The 22,312-nt window shown below is 36.6% G+C and overlaps 1 long non-coding RNA gene across 1 annotated transcript; it reads right to left on the minus strand.

Annotated features, from left to right (window-relative positions):
• Positions 1–18,669: 18,669 nt before the first annotated feature.
• LOC119153481 lies at positions 18,670–22,065 on the minus strand. The gene is made up of 4 exons (XR_005106155.1): positions 21,990–22,065; positions 21,013–21,051; positions 20,346–20,505; positions 18,670–18,784 (listed from the first exon to the last, which is right to left on the minus strand). It is a non-coding gene; the product is annotated as an uncharacterized LOC119153481 (long non-coding RNA).
• Between the last annotated feature and the right edge of the window lie 247 nt (positions 22,066–22,312).

Raw genomic sequence — 22,312 nt, forward strand, 5'->3', positions numbered from 1 at the left:
ACACTACTATTAAAGATACTGTCATAAAGATTGGAAGACTGCTCTCAGCTATCTATGGACCCAAGGCACTTGTACTAGGAGTTCATTCGCTCAGCAATACTCTCCATCACACTCACACCTGAGAGTAGATACAAACGTCTATGACTCAGTTAAACAATACTCAAATTCAGCCAGTAAAAAAACCCATTTCATATTCATATGAGGGTTTTTTTGTTTTATTTTTCCTCCTCCTACAACAACGGTTGGTTAACATTTTCCTCCTCATCAAAATAACCCAGCGAGAAAAAGTGTTCTGAATTAGCATAATAGCAGCTTCGGCACATTTATTGATAGATGCAGAAATCAAACAATTAAACAGCTAATAAGGAAAAAAACCGCACAAGCCATGCTTATTTCTCTTGTGTGTACTTGTACTAATGTCACAAATGTGCTCAAAAATTAATGTAAAATGAGTTAAAGTAGAAACATAAACTCAGCTATATTTAAATTAATTGGAAAGTATGAAATAATTGCTGTCAAAAATTATAGTATCAAAAAAATTCAATTAAGACTTGTGACTCACTTCAGTTTAGATTTTATCCCTTCTGCTCTAGAAAATTTTGAACAGCATATCAAGTGTCCACTAGGGTTTCAGGAGCCATGACGAACACCCATTTCAAGACATTTCCTTTGAATTAAGACAGTACTCACTCTATAAAAAAGGGATTAAGATACGCCACTGAATTTCTTACGTATTGCAACACTATTGCAGTTGACCTTTTTTTCTTCAGTGTAGAATGTTTTGATGTTTGTGATTTGTTTTACAAGGTTTTAAGAAGGAAATGTTATTGATTATTTTTCAGGAACTTGATGTTGTGGGGTTTTACTTTTATGATACATTTTGAGTAAAATATTTATTTTGAGAACAGAAGCAGCATGTTTCTAACTTTCCCATACGACTGTGTTTTCTAGTGTTAGCTACTGTAGAAAATCCAGAACCTCTGTATCTGACATCTATACACAATCCCACAAAAGCAGGGGGAGAGTGAAATATGTAGTTATATCTATTCCTATCATATGAGCAGTTACAGTATTTCTGTTGCAATTACAGCACCTACTCTCGCACAATCCGCTGAGCTCATGAGAAACCAAGGAAGAATCAGAAAAATATTAGTTGGAAGGAGCCCCACGCTGATACCTGGACCAGGACTTACACCAGCAGTAGCTCAAGTCAGCCTATTGTATGCAAATAGCCATTAACCACATATCCTCAAAACCAGACTTGGTTTTATTCCAGATAGCCTTACCCGTATCAGGAATGGACCTTGCAAATTAAATGTATTAAGAAAAATAATATAACAATGTGTCTTGTAACTGGTGCCCCTTATTACCGATATTGCTGCTTTGTTTCCTATCCTAAACAACAGGATACAGACCTGAATCAGAGGCAAAGGAAAGCAGCATATTATTTTATTAGGAATCCCTTCATTTTGCAAGTGGGACTCCCAGTAATCTCACAATCAACAGAAATTTTTTTCAAAACCAGTATATTTTCTCTTTCTCTAAAAAACACATTATAAGGTCAAGTTTTCCAAATTTCATAAACCGATTCTATTGCTTGTATGTGATCGTACCTCTCACAAATACCTTTGGGAAAACAAAGTGATTTATTTTTTTTCTTCCATAATGAATGTTAACTTTGTTTTGAACGCGTAGTAGAATTTTTTTATCCCACAAATACAAATTTCAGATTATACATTATGTTCTGTGTATTTACATGGATTTATATTTACATTAGAATATAATGGCTCATAGTTAAATGATTTTTTTCATGAATGTGAAAGTAATAATACGGAAAAACCAAGAGCCATTTAAAAACAGTGATTATGATTTAAAAACAATTTATATGATTCTATATGAGCCATTTAAAAACAATTTATATGATTCTATGATTCTCTATACTCTTTGGAAAACTAGAACTAGAAACAAGCAAACATATTTATACGTTCATACATATAGATATATATACATTTTTGATTACTTTTCCTAATTTAATTTATTATAGACAATATAAGCAAATCCAAATAAAATTATATTGGATCTTAAATATTAGTTTATACTTTGTGTTCAAAAGTTTACATCTTTGGTTTCCTTTTTCTGATTCGCTATTAAGACTCCGTTCTAAATGGGCTCCTTTCTTCTAAGACCCTATAGGAGCTCAAATAACTGTTATCCAGAGTAACTGCCTTTATATTTAATAATGTATGGAACTAATCTAGAAAAAAAAAAAAAAAAGAAGAAATGGTAGATTCTAAATTTGACTTTTTTTTTCTCTAAAAATCAAGTAGAAATGCAATCTGGTTTTCTTCACACCATAGAAGAGGCAGTTAGTCTAGTACTGATCTTATTTACGTTAGCATTATGCCACTGTCAATGGAGATACTCTTCTGTTGATCAGATCTGTGGAATCAGTGAGAAGAAAATTAGGCCAATTTCTGAACACAAACAGCAATGAAGGAACCATTTGGGAATACCACATCTAATTTTAATAAATCTATGCCACATATGGCTCTACAATTCAGACTGATCTCATTCAGGTTGTATATCTAAATGACATCAGGATCTGACCTACTAACTCTAGATTTGGGGGTGGGGGTTGCGGGTCAGGTTTCTGAGGGAAAACTATGAAACAACAAGAATTTGAAGTGGTTTTGTGACTGTGGTATTTCCAAAACACCTCCTGCCCCACCAGGTATTTTAGGAACCTAATTCTTCTGTATAGGGCTTGTATTTTTATAGTTGAAAATCTATATCTGTATGTAGAATGGGAAGAAAGGAAGCAAAGCCAAGAACGGTAAAAAAGAAACTAGAATTTTACTACCTAATCAGCCTTAGGAGCTCAAATAAAAACTCTGACAGGTGTGAGAAACTGCAGTGCAATGCTAGTCAGATGCTAGATGACCTTTTTTTATATAATGATTTTTAAGGCTCGTGTCACCTTGGAGTTAACCTCTGCATTAGATGACCTAACCCAGACAAGTTATTTAGGCTCCATTATAGTCAACAGAGGAAGGCATGCACTTGGAGAAGAGTTTCATCTCGCCCACATTAGAGCACAGAAAAATGTGGTCACAGCAGCAGCGAAGCAGAGATGAGGATACAATCCTAACAGGAAAGCGAGACGACCAGCCACAGGAAGAATGCACAGAAAATGGTTGCATTATGATAATGGTGTTATATTGATTTTACAGCATCCTGCCAAGGAATAATAGAAGGATTTTGAGGAGAAGGTTGTCATGTGTGTTCCCTCTCCAACATCAATTTGATCATTAGTTTTGAAAGGTAACTTCACATGAAGTAGTAAACAGCGTCTTTGTCTAATTCTGAGCACAACGGAAATATAAAATGGGCTGCAAAATTAATGTATACGCAATGGAAGCACTGAAGAAACTCTCACTTGTGGTATATCAGGACAACTTTAGAGGTGCCAGTTGGCTTATATAGGCAAGGCTAGACACAATTTAGCCTGACTACTTCAGTTTATTAGTATTAATGTATAAAGAGCACTGTTTGTTGTGGGGATTACTTGTTGTCTCATTTCACCTCATGTTCTGAACAATAAATGGTTATGCATGTTGCCTTCAATATAATTTGTCATGCAAATTCTATATAATTTAGTTATTAAGATAAGATAATATGTGATAATAGCTACGAAACAGTATCCTCCCAATCACTCAACTGCTTCTAAATGGTAAGGGCCAATTAGATGATTTTTGCCTCTGAGATCTGGTAATCATTTGTTGACAGATATTAAATGATTAATCTAAACACATTCAACTGTTTTCTCCCATGAAATAAATATTATTTTCCTTTTCTTTTTTCTTTCTTTTTTTTTTTTTTTTAATTAATGTAGTGGGTAATTAAAGCTCAAGAAGTTTAGAGCACCCAACATCTGAATTGCGATAGACTTCGCTTCAAAACTGTTAGCTCTTAATTTATAGTGCACTTTTTAAATTAATTGCAAGCCCTACCATCAACGTAACATTATTCTCCATTAGGAGAAGATTTTGCTATCCAGCGGCTTTATGCTGCAGCCACCTCTGCACTCTGGCCTACCAAGAAGCACATTCATCAGAGGAAAGAAGACCTTGCAAGTGACTTACTATGGCAAATGTATTTTCTTGACAACAGCTAGTGCTACACAACGTAGCATTTCCATAAAAGTTCCCTAGATTTACCCCTTTCCCTGTGGCCAGCAGCAGTTCATTCCTAAAACAGGAGCAGGGGTTGTAGCTGAAGAAAAGGAGTGGTGGCCTGTGTCACCCCTTCCAGTTTCAGTGCTACTAATAACGAACGTGATTAATAGAAATTCTTGGGCTCCTCAGATGAAATGTGAGCAATAATCAGAGGGACAATGGAGAGCAAAGTTCATCTCTGTGATGGCTAGGCTATGGTCCATCTGTCTCCAAACACCGTACAGTGCTCCTCAGCACCACTCATGAACTTCATGATCTGTTTCAAAGGCTTTCCTCCCAAGTCTACCTATTGGTTTCCTAGTCTGAGAAATTTAACTGAAGCTGGTGAGCTCCTGTTTTATTCATGTAAAAGGATAAAACCACTCATTTGAACAAAACCTCAACTGATTGCAAGTTTATGAATTGCCTCCATCATAATCCAAGACAGAGATTTGACCTTGAAGAGCCTGAGTTGGAAACAAGCAAAAAGTGTCCATAACTCTGCTACAGTAGTTGCTCTGAACTCTGTATTTACTACAGGCTCATAGGCTAATTAAGTTATCATAGTTTTGCATAGGCACAGTAATTTACAGCTTTGCCACTAAACCAATGAAGAGGCATCTTGTCAGACTATCTGGATATCCTAGAGGGTCTACAATTATCTTTTTTAGTTTCTGATAGAGAACAGAACAGCAACATCATGAATTTTCCAACAAAATGAACCAATCCATCTAGTGCCAGATGCTGATGAGCTGAGTTGGGGCTGCCAGTTAACAGAAGATGTGGTCTGACTGTGAGCCAGCCACAGAACCTACCCGACATCTTGTCAGACTTCCCACCAGCTTTTCAGCTCTGCCTTTGACATATGCTGGCTTTCCACTGGTGTTCGAGAGATAACTCCTCAAGTTGGAGTGAGAAAACTATGAGCCACTGAACTTCTGCAAGTCTTCAGATATGTTGTCTGACAAAGTGCATCTAACAAATAGTATCTGGTTGGTAATTATGCCCAGAAAGCATAATGTGGCATTTAATAAGTCAAAGCAAGGAACCTTCCTTTTCAAAATGAAGCATTTTTGAGAGTCTTCTCTCCTTTCTGTACAATCAGAAGAAATTAAAATATATTACCAAGGCACTATGGCACGGTAAGAGAGAATTACGTGTTTTAAACAACACTATTGTGATTGTTTCAAGTTTTATGTGGTTGGGTTTTTTTCTTTTCAAACTATTACTACTTCAAGAAGCAAGCAACAGCACAGCACGGGTTAAAAGATTCAACAATTCTATCTTTCAGATAGTCTTTTTTTATCAGCTAGATATTTTTCAATCAATAGATTCAGATACATACATATGTATGAATGAAGTATATGTACGACTACTGTCCTAGTTTAAATCAAGTTTTCTATTTGCTATATGTTGTTCTTCTCTTCCACCCAGAAGTGGCTTAGTACACAAAAGGCAATGTACAACATTCTTGTCTTGTGTGTTCTTGCTATGTTTAGTTTTAATATTACGTATTCACTTTTCAAACTTACGTCCATTTACTGTTTTCAGGAACTTTTCACTTCTTGCTATACTTACCAGAATCTGTCCTTCGCTGTCATCATCCAGCTTACTGGTTTATATGGTTTATATTGATGTACAGCTAACCGCAGGGAAACTTTTCCTAGATAACAAAAAAAAAAAAAAAAAAAAAAGGCAAGAAAGAAAGCAGGCCCTTTCTTGCAAATACAAACATATTATATTTTGTTTTCAATTTGCATTGACACCCACAGAGAAACTGGAGGTGAGTTTAAGACAGCACCAGCTTTTCACACATTTTTACTGGTGCATTTAACTTTCCCTATTTAGCCAGAGCTATTTGAGATGCCTCCCACATTCACCGTAGAAAGCATACTGTTAACTAACTTCTTGTTTAAATGAAGGGCTATGCTGACAATTAAATGTAGGATCTTGCATGCTTCAGTGCCGTACCTTATTATAATCAACGGGAGTAGAAGCAGAGTGCTGAAATTACGGGTTTTAGTCTGCATCTGCATGGCATTATTATGCTTATCAAGGTGAAAATGTCGATGCTGAAGAATGTAATTGTGTACCTTAAGCTGCAGCGACAGTTAAACTGAGCTCCTGCCTCCACTATTAATGCATCAGAGTGCTACTCTTAAGAGGCACTATAACTCTTTATGTAGGCAGAGCTTTCAATTCATGAATTTATTTCTTCTCTTTTTTTAAAAACTTACAGAGATAAGGTTTTTCTGTTTGGGTATAAATTCAATATAGATTTTTTGATGCATTTTTTCCTGTTTAACTAAGTCAGGGACCAGAAAGAATAGTGTGTATTCGTATATAGCTCCACTGCACTCCAGGAGGTCAAGTGTGAAATGAGTTGAGAGACACATTGACAGTCCATGCGTGAGCTGAAACAACTCAAGCTAGTTATCAGTAATTTGGATCTGTGGCTGTAGTCTGGGTTCTCATTATATAAAATCAAATCAAATAATAAAATAATTCAGTGAATTATCTATGTTTAGTAGATTATAATTTTCATCTGAACATTGTCTCACACAAATTATGTGTGTTTTATTTGTTGATTTTAATGTTTATTCATCTTGAAAGTTTTGATTTGTTATCCATTTATATTGCAAAACAAATGCAATTTTCTTAATACAATATATTACTTTGTTGGGTTTCATATACACGCACTGCCTGTAAGTCAGTCTCTTGTAAGTTATCTGTAGGGGATGGGTATACCACTTCTCTTTACACAAAAAGTGAGGGAATATTTTCCCCTCCAGAGTCCCGGTAATTTTCCTGAGCTACTGAGGCTGTGCTGAACCCATAGCATTGGGTCAACATACATGCCAAAACCCATCCCCATGCCTGCACATTAGTATTTCTCAAATTATAATATTGCAAATTCTGTAAGTCCTCCTTTTCATTCCTTTTTTTTTTTTTTTTTTCCTCCTGTCCACTGTTCTCCTATACAATAGATTTTGGCAAGAAGACAGAGTAGGTATGCTAAGTCAATATAACAAACTTCTTTTATAAATTTCTTTTGAAATTGTTTCAATCTGTTTCAATTCCTTGAAAAAAAAGTAATTGCACAGGCCTCAATATTACATGAATCATTCTTTTACACTGATATACTTAGTTCTAAAACACTAATTTGCTGCTCTCAATCTGATTTTTGCCATGAAGACAAATGCAAAGGTCACTCAACTGTCTAATGGTTACATTATGATGAAAGTTTGCTTCTCTACTCCTCTGTGTAAAAGAAAGAAATTAGTTAGAAAATATTTGTCTTGAAGAAGCTCCAGTATTTATGAATTATTTGGTTATTTCCTTACAGATTCCTTAGCTGCAAAGAGAGAAAATTTCACTTGCTTTCGTTTAAACATTTAGTAAGCCAATTGAAAGAGCAGACACTTGTACTTTTGGGAAGCTTTAATAAACTAATTGCAGCACTGAAGGAGGACTAAGGCTACACATTAAGCATAGGCAGATCTCAGGAAAATTAATGCTTCTAGATTTACTCCTATATAATTTGTAGAAGTGAAGAAGTTACTTATACCACTCAAAATAATTAAGACAAATTCTTTTGCCTTTGAAGCACTGAACCTTGGCATGCTTTTCAGTTGCCAAGAGCCAAATTTCTGCTCATCCATATATGAATAGAGCATGGTGAAAGAATTAATGCACTGTTTCTATCTTATGGCTATTTCTGACTGTAGTTTTAGGTCACAGTGATTAGTGAAGGACTCCTTGCCTCTGTATGAGAAAACAGTTAAGTCCATCGATGGTTAAAAGCAACTCACCCAGTCTTTCATAGTGGATTGCTGGGATCAGGATTTACTCAAATTGCAGGGCCATTCTGCAGGGAGAAGACAACTTATAAGTCTAAGCAAGAGGGTCAGATGTCTACTAAATGCTATAGCATTAAAGGTAATTAAACTATATTCACTGCCATTAAGCAGAAAAGGTGTTATTATGGGACTGGGAGGCTTGGAACAGTAATGGATTGGTCTGAGAGTCACAGTTTTTAAAACAATAAATATAAAATTTTCAGATGTCAAGTTTGTTTCTAATCTTGCTTGCATCAGTGTAAATCTAGAACAGCTCCGCGAAACTGATGAAGTACAACTAATATGAATCAGTATTTTAAAATGGACAGTCAGCCACTCTTTACATATTACTGTCAGAGCTGCATATCTCCACAGATTTTATTAGAGTTATATATCAAGATCAGACTTCTAAATCATCCTAAAATCAAACCGCCTGTTGCAATGACAGGTAAGTCCTTTCTATTACATACATTGAAATAAATGTGAGATCATTATCAATTCTGCAGTTGTAAAGTAGAGCCTGCATTTGTGACTTATTCTGCCTTACTCACCACATAAGAGTTTTCTGTGTAGAAGCAAACCTTTTAACTCATCTCCAGGAGGAATAAGCCCTTTGAGACAGAATCACAGACTGGTTCAGGCTGGAAGGAACCTCTAGAGACCACCTTGACAACCCCTCTCCCCGCTGAAGCACAGTCACCATGCCCAGATGGCTTTTGACCACCTCCAAGGACGAAGATCCACCACCTCTCCACACTACTTCTCCCTGCTGGTGTAGCACAGAGTGAAGAAGCTCAATGGCATGTAGCTGGAGTGAAAGTTTGTGCGATACATGCCTGTGAGTAGAGTGGGAAGGAAGAGAGAGGGGAATAGGCTGTGACATGACATCGCTTTCAAGCTCCTATCAAGTGCAAATAAGGCTCATAGTAAATAAGTCCCTGCTAGGGAGCTGTCTATTTTTATTTGTAGTGTTTAGCTTGCAACCAAAAATCTGTTTTGGTTCAATTCTTGCAGCATTCAGCAAAGCATCAAAATGACAATTTACTTCTGGTTCAAGAGAAACAATGGTTTGCACGATTATCAATTCAGCTTTATGTTTGGTTTGATTACAGAAAGCCATGATTTTAAAACAGTGAGCTTATCTCTGCCAAAGAATGAGATCTCACAGTTTTTTTATTGAAACCCAACATTTTCCTAGTGCATGTAACCCCTCTCTGCCCTTCCTGTTTCTCTTTCAATAATAAACTGCTGACAAGCCATGTTTGATTGTCTTGTGAAGGCGAGAGGATCAAATACATACCGAGTATTAACAAAAAAGAGAGACTGTCCTTAGGGAAAAAAAATGTTGCAGAACACGCATTCACTTGTACTGCTGGAAGGAGTTGTCAGTCACTGTGAAAAACCAGTTCAGAGGCCTCCTGCCACGGGGAGGGAGCAGGACCCCGGCAGCCATACAGGGGCTCTGTCAGGAGGACTTTGCCCACCCTTGTCAGTCACAAGCCGGGCCTGGGGAGGCACAAGGGAAAGCGGGGTGCTGCTTCCAACCACTGACATAACGGCTCTTCTGCCTGTCTTTCCCACTAGCAGAGGGCAAAACATCCTTCTCCAGCATGTTGCACTGCCCAGAACCAAAGCCCTTTTTTCTTCCCTAACGGCACTGTCTATCTGCTCCTTGCTTATCCTTTTCTCTTGTTTTTTTCTGATTTTCTCCCCCAGTTAGTGCTACTCTATGCAGAATGAAACAAACCAAGACAAATTGTTAGCCCACTGGAATCAGGGCCACTTGAGTGATGGCTGGGAAAGCAGGTAAGGGACATAGCTTACAAGTTTGGCATCAGCAGTGATTCCCACAGACCCTTTTAATGCCTGTGTGATTACACCATACACAGGACATGAGTTATGGCCACTTGCTGTTGCCAGCGCTGTACTGGGCAGGCTGGTAGCACGGCTAGGTATGCTTAGAGAGCCAGAAAACAAAGGCTGACTTGCATCTTAACAGCCTTTGACATACTGAAACATGTCATATGAAAGCCCACGTTGAAGTTTAAGAACTGATCAAGTAGCTATAGTTTTGCCTTGGAATTTTGCTTCAAAATTACTTTGTACAGATTCTATAAATGTGTTAGTATTTACTGTTCTGTACAGCTACATATAGAAAAATTTTACCATTTTACGTCCATCGGTGAACCTTCACTAGTATTTGCAATATTGGTATCTCTCCTTAGTCTTATCCATGCCAGTTTACATTCCGAAAATATTAATTTGCTGCTAGCCTCAGAGCAGGTCCTCTTCTATCCTCATACTTCAGCCAGAATGCAGATGTAGCACTGGACAGAAAAAAACCAAAGGAAACTGAATCAAAAAACCCAGAGAGATAGAATGAAAGTAATTTTTTTCTTGAGAGAAAGAGTAAGAAAAAGAGGTCAGTAGACTTGAATTATTCACAAAGGGTCAGAACAACTCAGGTGCATTTAGCACAGTATAGAAGTGGTCTGTTCATTCTGATAAAGCAATTGCTTTATATGTATATCAATTGAAAAAGCATATAAAGAAAACTCTATAGCCTCAGAGACAAACGTTTATCTTGAACATGGAGGAAAAGAAACCTTTAGAAGTTAATGTTTGTGCCTTTCCATCTGCACCCGTACCTCTTGAGTAAGAACTTTCTCATTTTCATCATGACTTAATATACATACATTTTACAAACACACACACACACACTGAACCTTCAAGTTTCCAAGCTGAATAATGCAGCAATTTATTTTAATATGAATGAAACTGCGGCTCATGCTTGACTTGAGCTTAATTTGAAACAAAAATTCTCTGGCATCGTGAGAGGACTGTAACTTCCCAGCTGCTGTTTTGACCCAGTTGACAGGTAAATCAGGTAGAGCTTTGTTCCTCCAAGGTTATCCGTTCCAGGGGTAGGTTTTCTGTTTGGTATGCAGGCTTGCAAAATCAGCCTTTGAAGAGGTGGAGTAGTCTGGCTCTTGCTAGATCTTAGGCTTCCTTTAAACTGTGAGGAAGTTTAGGTAAAAGAGTTCTAATCACCAAAGAAGTACTTTAAAGCATTGATGTTTTCAGCTGTTAGATCACCTTGTAAAAGCAGCAATGCAGAATTAAAACTTTTGTCCAGTTGTGTGTAAAACTTTGGCTATGCATACAGGCCTTAATGTGACAATAAAAGGAATCAAATATTGAACTTGTACCTGTTCTTGTGTCAGTCACTGTAAAAAAAGCTGTAGTGCCAATTTACTTCAGCTTACAACCTAATCCATTACTGATAGAGCAAAGCAAAGTCGGGAAACAAAACATTTTATTATGCATAAGTTTCTTATTAGAATAGAATAATCCAGCCAGAAATACTCAGAGATAGTAAATATTTGCAAGTTTGGATAATATGCTTGCCGTCATAATTGGCAGAATTGATCTTGCTGAGTATTCACTTCACAGTTCAAAATTATCCCTTCTCACAGGCAAGTCTCATATAGACAGACCCCCTTCCTTTTCAGATTTGTACTGACGAGTAGCTGATATAAAATACAATTTCACTGCAGGTTAATTTAAAATTTATTAGAAAAGAAGGTGAGGTTCTAGTTGGAAAAAACCCACATTACTTTTCAATCCTCTTTTCTGGAACTACGCTTATTTGTCACACTGCCTTAATAAATATGATAATAGTGTTATTTTTTTAGCATCTTAAAAGACATTTAATTTTTTTGCAACCCTCTAACGCAGAAATCCCAAAATTTGTTTAGTGTACTTGGTATCTGATTCAAGGGGAATTTTTAAATCATTTCACAAGATGTGACTCTAACAGTTTCTGTAATTTCACAGCTCATTCAAGTCTGCTTATCTTACACTGCCATTTCCACCTCTGCAAAGGAAGCATTAAAACCTGAATTGGAATGCTAGAACTTTAGGTTTTCTATGGGCACTGCAACTCACACAGACACAAAAGACAGATGTCTTAGTCTGGTCAAGTGTCTTACAAACTATCATGCCTGTTCATTAAAACATCCGTCAGGTAACGGCAGAGAAGTATGAGCAATGATAAAACAGAGGTTGCAGGTTTATTGCATTTACCAAGGGTTGTTTCAGATGTGTTTCTACTACCTAAGTTTGTTGCATTATGAGAAATCAGTTGAATAAACCAACATCATGCTCTACGGAACAGTAAAGTAAAAGGAATCAACAATGACTTCAGTTTAAACTATAGTACTGCTTACAATTCGGCATTTCTGAATCCTGCTCATTTGGGGAATTACTCTGCCCTAATTTGAGTGACCTCCCCAGAGAGCTGGTATTAGAGCAGGAGGGCCTGCATGTGTAGTGCAGCAAGAAGCACTCTAGTAAGCTTCCTTTGGTGATGACAGCCTAAAGCATGAACGTGGTTCTAGTCACAAGATACAATTACTCCCTTTCCAAAGCCAGGAAACTGTGGCGTACATAATCTGTTTTACTGATGGAGGGCAAAGTCGCTTAGTAACCACAGAAGTCAAATATGGTCATCTGTGCCAGATGATTTACAACGAAGGAAGTACTTAACTGAATGCCATATGAACACAAACCCTTATTCAATTTCAGTGAAAGCTTTACAAATATTTTTAAAATACTAGTATGATGAATATGATGATTTCACTTTTTTGAGGAACTTCTAAACAACGTATTGACTCAGCTTGATGTTAGAAATTGTTTATATTCCACACCAAACCTCAAGAAGCAAGGAGCAAGAAGCAGGATGCTTACCCTTCAGTACTAGCTTCAACTAATCCATGTAACCATCCAGTGAAATAAAGCAGGAACACCTCCTACGCCAATTACAGCAGATGACAGATGTTTTAGGAAACGTCTCTCAGCTGAGGTGCTGTGACTGATTGTCTGAGGGTGGTTTACTCCTTCATTTCCACGCAGCAAAAGGACCCATATGTAGTTGCACAATGAGAATCCTGCTCGGGTTGCTCAATTCTGTCACTTTCTGAATACTTCTGGCTATATTAAGCATGTGTTAAGATACTTTATATGCAGACACAAACTATACCATTGTGATACTGCATTTTTATGGCTTTGTAACATGTCATTCCTAATGCTAAGGGTTTATGATCATCCTGAACTGATGTAATGGTAGGCATCTGCTTAGAGTCTTGCCTTCTCCTCTCCCCTGTCCTCAGCTACACATGCCCGTCCCTACGATTTGCCAGCACCAGTTGTCATGTTTCTTCATCTCAAGACTGACCAGGAACAAGCTCAGACTGGAATTTATTTTTTTTCCCCCCAGACATGCAAATCAGGCCTGTGGTCCATCTCCCCACGTAACTCCACTAGTGCAGCTGTAGGTACAGTGAAGGATAAAGAAGCAAGTGTCAGGAGCAGAAACAGTGGATGAGAACACCCTGCTGCACATCAGTCTGCATTTCAATGATCATAGCACTGCAGCCCGGGACACCAGAGATAAAGCTACTATTTCTACTCTCTCTGAAATGATCTGCTTTCCACTGGCAAAGAAATAAAATGTTTATAGTGTAAAAAGCTTAAACTTTCATTTCAAAGTATAATTAAGCAACTCATAACAACTGTTTTGTTTTTCTGTACTCACCACTCAGTAAATATCACCTTAAACAAACAAAGCGGTTCCTTTAATGTGAGCTCCTGGCAGCAAATAAGGGGAACTAACATAGGAGCTGTCATCAGGCTTACTGATTTCACTGGCATAACGTATAGTGTGGACTTAGGTGATCATGAAGGTGAGCTGCAAGGCAGCCTACACATAAATGAGAACAAGCATAACATGGAAAACTAATGGAAAGAGTTTCTAAAACTGTACCATGAGTGAGATTTACCAGAGAAGGACCACTTTGCAGGTGTAAATAATTTATGTGCTAAAACAAAGAGAAAATAACATCGAGGAAAGAAGGAAGAAACAAAAGACAGAGGAAGATGTGGTAATATGAAAGCCAGTCAACAGAATAAAGGAAGGGAAGGAAGTGAAATGGCAAAGTGAGAAGCAGGAAAAAAAACCCCACCTATGGGTTGCAACTTTGCAGCACCATGTAATGAAATAAAAATGGAAAGAAAAGGAATTTTAAAATCCTGAAATTAAAGACAATCCATAAATTTACTTTTTATTTGAGATGCAAGTGATTGCTTAAGCCTAGTTTGCTAGTAGATGTTGCTTACGTGAAATCCAATTTCTTTTGTAATTTTGTTGACTTTTTTTTAGATTATTTTGGATTTCTATAATAGTATTTAAATATTATTTAAAAATTTATCATGTATATCTACAAGCAACCGAAAGGGATAATAACTAAGAAGTCCTTAAATTTTCTGACATTTTACAGCGCACGTAATGCAGAGGCTTTATAGAATGCAGATAAATTTCCTTGACCTACTGCTGAAATCTGAATAAACATGTAATTATGGGCTTTAAAATGTGTTTTTTATTTATAGTGGGACATTAGGACCTGATGTGGTAGGCTTAAAGTAGCATATTAGAAAATCTTTCAGCTTGCAGACAATTAGAGCTATTGTGGGGTCACTGTGGGTTAACAATTTATTCCTGAAATGAATAGGAGTTTTGTCATTGATTTAACAGGATCAGTAAAGTACATTTTGCCCTTTCATTTTTTTAATAGTTCTTCTGAACTGTAAATTGTATCCACAGAAATCTCAATCTTATCGGAAATCTAGCTCTGGAACAGTAAAGCAAAGAAATAGGTATGCTTACACTGTGAGCTGGTATTTCTGTACCCAGAAGTACAATCTTCATAGGAATGACAGCAACCTGATCAATGAATGAGGTTTCTTCACATCTTTTGCCTAGTATAAACACACAGATGAATTCAGCAGAAGAAAGTAAATCAGAAAACATCAAATTCCTTCAGGCCCATGTACTAGCAGAAAGCACATTCTGCATTTCCACTTCCAACCAAGGAAGCAAATGCACCTAAGTCACTGCAAATAGCCAGTGCACAATGGCATCCATTTCCGAGCTATCCATGAGGGTAAGCACATGCACGCAACATTCATGAAATAACTTTGAGCCATATATTAATTACTAGAGATTTGCTATTTTATGAATCATAAAAAAAAAATCAGCTAGTTTGGGGAAAATGAGAATTAGTTTATTATCATTTACAACTATATATTGTGCCCAAGTACTATAATTTTGTCGGATCTTGGTTTTCTAACATATTACAAACCCATGAAATTGCAAAGAGAAATAGTAGGTAAGAATATATGTGCACTAAACGTGAAAACATAATCCAATTTGAACTTTAAAAGCTATCTTCTTGTTTACTTCTAAATTTTTAAGATTACGACACATTTTTAACCTATAATATAGGTTATATCTTTATTATTATTATTATAAATATAAAATATATATATTATTATATATATTATATATATAAATGATATACTTAATATACAACAAAAAATGTAATTGCTGCATGCTATAAGAAAAATGCTGTATTTAAAGATTTAATTCAAAATCTTAGACCATGATGAGAGGTGCTCTGCAGAGACAAGGTAAAGGGATATTTCTTTCCTAGAGAACATGAGAGGTGACCTGCAGGGTTAGCTGACAGTATGGTAGAACAGGTACAGAGCACTAATGCTTACTCAGAAAGGGTTATTGCACGCTTAAAAGTTCACACAGGGAATTGACATGGAATAACCAACACGTTGCACTTACTTACTTCATTGTCACTTCAGAGAGAAGCCCTAAGGCTAAGCAGATAAATATATCTTCATGGTAGCCGAGTTTCCTACTTAAGGTAAAGTGTCACAAAAGTATACGTTAAACATGAACAAATGATTTGCTGAACAGGGATGGACTAGAACAAGAGACTTCAGAGTGGTTAAGTATTTTGCTGAAAAAGGAGCTTTAATAAAAAAGATAAAATCTGATTGATTCATGAATCTAAGCACACCGACAGCTTCAGGGTGTATTTTACCTGACCCATGTATAAGATGGATGGGGGCTGTCCCTACAAAGAAAAGTGTTTTCCTGCGTGGACTTGCTGGCAGCCAGACTTTTTGTATCCAGAGCTGAAGAATGCCAGACTCTGGCATGTCTTTTTATTGTTTACTATACACACACACACGCACATATATATAACCGGATTGCAGCCTGCTTTGCCAAGCCCACACCAAGTCTTGGATCATCCCTTGCCTGTGGTTAAAACCAGTAAGATTGGTAACATACTGGTCGTTGCTTGGGTAGCCTGATCCCACTGTTCCAACCATCGCCCCCTTTGTCTAATAAAGAATTTCTGCTTTGGTCTCAATGACAAGATTAAGTGATTACACCCATGCTGTAAAATTAACATAGGTCTATCTATCTTCGGTATCAGATCTGGCATCCAATCCAGATTCAATACAAGTAGAAGCTAGCTGTGATATTCAAAGCTGATAACACAGTTTCGTTCTTCTAATACAAAAAGTGAAAACCCAGTTGAAATGAATGCATGTTTCCTTAAAAGGGATGGAAAATAAAGTGATTTGGGGTCTGTCTGCATGTAAATGCCAAGAAAAAGCTCCCAGGTGGTGCTGCCACTGCTCAGTGCCCAGACTGCGTGGGTATCCCCTCTCCCATCGCTCCTTTTCCTCCTCAAATGTGTTCCTTAGGGGTTAAAGAACGTTTGTACTGTTTAACACTCTGCTCAGAGGGATCCTTAAAATTTGTTCTTGAGCGGTTACCACTGTATAAAAGTAATTTATCTCCAGTGAAGCATACAAGACCTGAAAAATTTCTTCAGTTTTATGCACCAGTGCATGGCTAGGCTAGGACTGTCCAAAAAAGCACTAATTTGCAAGCAACAGTTCATAGAAAATCTTTCACAGGCAACCTGACGAAAGGGCTTCTGATTTTGTAACATGCTTAACACCATTATATTTAGATGCAAAGATGAAAAACTTGCCAGTATAAAGCTGACTTCAGGCATCCATAATGGAAGAGGTATTTCTCAGCTCATATTAGTAAACAGAAAATGCCAACTGAGTAGTGTCAATGTTTTCAAACTGATTCGCAATTTTCTACAATATCAATATTTGCTATGTTTAATAGTAACGCTACCTCTTAAAAGCAAGCCAGTTTTTTATTGCTGTTATAAAAAGTAATTCAGAATGGCTATTTTGAAAGGTTATTGTAGCTTAAGCTATTTTCTTGGGTTTGTTTACTATGCATTTCGAGTCCCTTACTCTGACTGATGAGAGCTTTTTCCAAGAGAATGACAGATGAATCATCTGGTTTTGCAAAACGCACTTTTGATCTTCAAAATTAACGTTAGATTTAGTTATTTTTGCTTCTATTTAAGAGGCTTGGAGATAAACTTCACCCTTTCTTCTGGACACTGTAACAACAACGAATAGCTTTCAATGTCTGCAAAATAATTTACTGAGTCACAAACAATAACCTGACCTTTTTCGTGGAGAGCGTGAGAAAAATGTGTTAATCAAAAAATTTCAGAAGCACCATATATCTACTTAGAGGTCTTTGAACTGCAAATTCGAGTACTGTGTGTGTATCATCATAAGTGTTTATTTGGAGGTGAGCATAAACTCTTGTGCAAAGCTCAATCTCCTTAATGACACCGTAAAATTAAAGGTAAGGACTGAAACAGAAAGTCAGCTTTAGAAATCTTCTGGGGTACCTTATGCTTGGACTGAAATTTTGTGGAAATTTAGCAATAGGTAGTCGTCAGAATTGTAACATAGACGCATGGCTGGACAGTAATCTAACAAAAGCAAGTTGCCTATTATGCAATAGTACTTCACAATAGTTAAAGGATAATTGTAAAAGCATTTCAACAAGTGCTTCTTGAACAGTTTACATCATTTGCTATTGGATATTAGTGTTTCCACTGTCAAGTTTATTTAAAAAAATGGGGAATCTTGTGACAAAAGGCTAACTTTTGTTCCAGTTTTGGGAAGGTGATGGTAGATATTTATATGGCAACATTAATCACAGATTATTTGCTCAGAATATGAAATAAACAGTTTCATTTGGACTATTTTTCGTACTGCTTGGTTTTGCTTTATACATGAGAGACAAAACCTTTCCAAGTAAAAATTTCGTTGCTCACTTGTCTTTTGGGATGCTCTTAATGTTACTATCTATTTCAGAATAGGAATTTTTACCTTTTTTTTTTTTTTTTTTCCCCCCAGCATCTATGGAAAATCTTTAAAAGTCAGTACAGTATCTGCTTGTCTGTGCATGCAAACAGGAATGACTATCTGGGGAACATAATCATGGCAAAAGGTCATGTTTGCCTTTGATTTGAAATACTTTTAGACTATCAAGTGGTTTAGAAGTCACTCAATCAATACTAGAAGTCAAGGAAAACAGTTCATTTTATCAACATTAATATATTTTGAGTTTTCTAAGATGGAACATTATTTCCCTCAGCATTTTAATTGAGATTTCATAAAATCACTGTTATAGTGTATCTGGCAATGGTATTTGAAGTTGCACTATACTGCAATGACAGCTTGAGACACAAATGTTCTAAAAACCTGCAAAACCCACACCAGGACTCTTCCCCTCCTCCTCCCATTCTACCTTCAAAAGGCGAATCACCATGAAAGCTGAGACTATAAACACCTCCATGTACATGTGAAAATAGTAAGAGGGTGCTGAGGGATATGTATTTAATCCATATGTTCTGTGGATCAGTTCCAATTTTTCTTGCTGCATGTTCCATTGACACAATAGGGACTTGTGGGTGCACTCTGCAAGGTGAGAAAAGTCCTTCAGTGCATCCCTTTTTGCTAAACACCACAAATGTTTTCACATAAAACCAAAGCTGATTAAAAGAAAGAAGCATGTCTGAGGTTCTGAGGTTTTGGGATAGATGTTTTTGGTGTATTTTACTGTACAGTCCATCTGAATTAATTTGTTTTAAACATTTTTAAAAATTTGTTGCTGTCTGCAACTTATTGTGCAGTAAAAAAAAAGGGGGGGTGCTTTCATGTAAGTAATTAAGCTAAAACCTTCCCCATAAAACAGAACCCCAAATCCACCTGCTTCTTTGAATTTAAAAAAAAAATAATGTGAAAAAAAACATTTTTAAAGGACTGATGAAGGGTCATACTATACAAGACTGTCTGAACATGGACAAGCTGACAATAATAAAGTAGCAAAATAGCATTGTTTTTAGTAAATGCCACGCATCTCTTTTCACTCTGACAGTTTAAGATTGTCAATTAAATAATGAAATGGAAAAGTAATATGTCTTGAAACTGTAGAAGCAGCTAGAGTCCAGAGGGACCAGCGTTAACATGGGCTACCAGAGTTTGTGAACTGTGAAGGATTAGCTGAGTGAATTATGAGTGCAAGCTGCAAGATTAGAGTTAATATGAGGAGATGGGCTAAGAGAGTGTGGAAAATTGGGCCCGTGTTTTGGGTGCTGTGCTTTACTCAAGACTGGATTTCTAGAAACAGTGTTGTACGTTGAGTTTTGACGCACCCTAAAAATGAACGACTTTAATTACTCAAGGAACCCTACTAGTTATTAAAATGCAGTTTTTCCACTATGTCCTGCCAGTCCTTTTACTTCAAAAAAAGAATTGAAAAATAACTTGCTTAGAAAAAAAGGTAAATGTTCAGCCTGGGTGAGCATTTTCTTAAATAGTCATCTCAAAATTAGTATGAAGGCTGAAAAACCAAAATAGCTTATTAATGGACTGAGACTCCTTAAACTTTTCCATAATGGGAGTCAGGTGTGTAGAATCTTTTGAAAAACATCACTAGGTAAGTAACTATCTGCATCTTTAGGCACTTAAATGCCTTTAAAAACTTGTTCTCTATTGTATTCTTGTCAATTAATTTCAATTAGGGTGCTAGTATTGGAAAATATTCTAATGACTTCAGAGATATGAGCAGCAGTCATAAAACAAAGACTATTTCAAAGGCACTTAAACATACAAAGGAATTTAACTTTTATTGGGCAAAATCTAACTTTTACTGAGAGAACCTATAAACCGCAGGTTGCAAAGTCTGCATTTCACTTCTACGCAGCTTTTTAAGTTAGGGGACTCCAGTTTCACAAAAGGGAAAGTCAAGAATATTCCTACGATTGTTGTTAGGGGTTTTTGAAAGTATTAAGTGGTATGGAGCAAAGGACAGAACTGAAGCAGGGAGCCCGGTGGTATTCTCCAGACATGCATTACATGTGATATTCACTAGTGCATTAGGTGGGAACAAGCACCGAGGGGATGGGAAGCAAAACATGGTTCCTCCCCCTTGTGATGGCATAGAACTATGTGCCAGGAGGGGACATAATATTGTTACCTGGACTTAGCACAGATTTTGGAGTCCAATGGATCCTGAGTCACAGCTGCACTCCAACAACACTGCAAAAGTTACTGGCAAGTATAGGCTCCATTTCCGTACTTTATGAGGAAAATTCACAGTATCTCTATTTTTTTCTCTTGCTATTTTTCCATCTTCCCTGGAAAAAAAAAAACAACAAACACAATTCTTAACTCCTATCTAACATTTCGTACTTAAGCATTTCATACTTGTAAACAAAACGACTGAAAGTTGACAGTTGGAAATGTCATGTCTGCTGTCAACCATTCATGAATAATTGACACTGAGATTACCTAGGGAAAGCTGCAATTATCCTGGCTCATTAACATATGAACTAAGCCTGGTTTTGTTCTGTGGTTGTAGGTATTTCATTTAACTCCTTGATGTAGGAGGTAAAAAAATCCAGGCAAGATGTTACTATAAAAAGAATAAATCTGAATGAATAAACAAAACCTCAAAACTATGAATATGTATCAGAATTTCAAGTAGTGTTTAATTTAATTTTGTATATGCTCTTTTGCGACAGTATTATTTTACAGGGAATATCACTGTGATAAATTTCTTTGCTAGCCTAAGGCTTGGAGGATAGGTCTTCTTTGGAAATATATATGCACATGAAATAGAGGTATCAATGGGAAGATCTTACCCATGTACGTATTTTCATATACAACGCAGCTGTAGATGTCTATTCAGAAAGCAGAAATAATTAGCGATCAATCAGAGCACAAACAGAAGAAAAATCAAGAAAGCAAATATCCTGGCTTACAATAGCATAAGCAGAGGAAAAATATTTTTTTCTAGGAACTCCCCTTTTTTTTAAACAAAGTGTTTATTGATTTTAAAACTGAAGTTTAGCAAATCAACATTTACTGCTGAAGCAAGCAAGCAAGCAAGCAAAGAAGGTAGTCAGAAATTCTACAAGCCAGGAAAAACATGTAAATAAACAAACCCACAGTATTTCCAAAGACAATGTAAATTACTAACTGTTGCTTCAGATGCAATGTATGTTAAATACTTTCTCTCAATCTGTATGATATGTCAGACTGAAAAATTTTTAGCTGCTGTGCAAAGTTGTAGGGTAGCCTTGAGGTTTAGGTTACAAACCAAATTAAAAGTTCTTTTTCTTGAAAAAAGCCCTTTGAATTGTAAGTTAAAACCATGAAGCTATTTCCCACAAGTAATTACCATTTTGGATGCCCCTCACTGCTGGTTCCATTGCCTTTAAAAGCATACCATGAATTGGAGGCCATCATATCAATCTATAGAGCTGAATTATAAATTCTTTGGTATAATGAGCTCTCTTTGACAGCCACATACAAAGTCATTGTTCAGAAAGGATAACCAAGCTATTGCCTCTCAAGTGTAATACTCTTCATTAAAATGCAAGTCATTTCTTTAGACACACATTCACTGAACTCCAACCCTTCATAAATCTTGTAACATTTCATTTCTTGTTCACAGCCCTGAAATCTTTAAATTGGGGCCTTTGGTAACCTTCCTCATAACCTTAAAACACATATAAATTTCCCACTTTGGTCTTTTTTATTCTTTTTTTTTAAAAAAATGCAAGAGAAGATGACAAACAGTTTTGAAGATCTTGCATGTTTGGCTCTTGTAGCACACCTGTCAAAAGCAGTTATTCAGATACTGGGTCTTCTTACACTGTTGAAGATTTTCCTTGACATCCACCCAATTCTTCCACCCCTTAATTTCATATCTTTGTTTTGGCTGATCATATCTACAAAAAAAAAAAAAAAGAAGTCTTTCTTTCTCATTTTCATTAGTCATTTCTTTTATGTGGCCTTTAATATGTTCTTCATTCCCTCTTAGTGATTTAAGTACAACAGTATCCGTCTCAAAGCAAACACAGAAAATAGACAAACAAAAAATCCCTACATATGCAAATTAAAGAGGAGAATAGGGGAATTACAAAGAAACAGAGGCCG

Source organism: Falco rusticolus, chromosome 1 (assembly GCF_015220075.1).
Source record: "Falco rusticolus isolate bFalRus1 chromosome 1, bFalRus1.pri, whole genome shotgun sequence".
NCBI classification, from domain to species: Eukaryota; Metazoa; Chordata; class Aves; order Falconiformes; family Falconidae; genus Falco; species Falco rusticolus.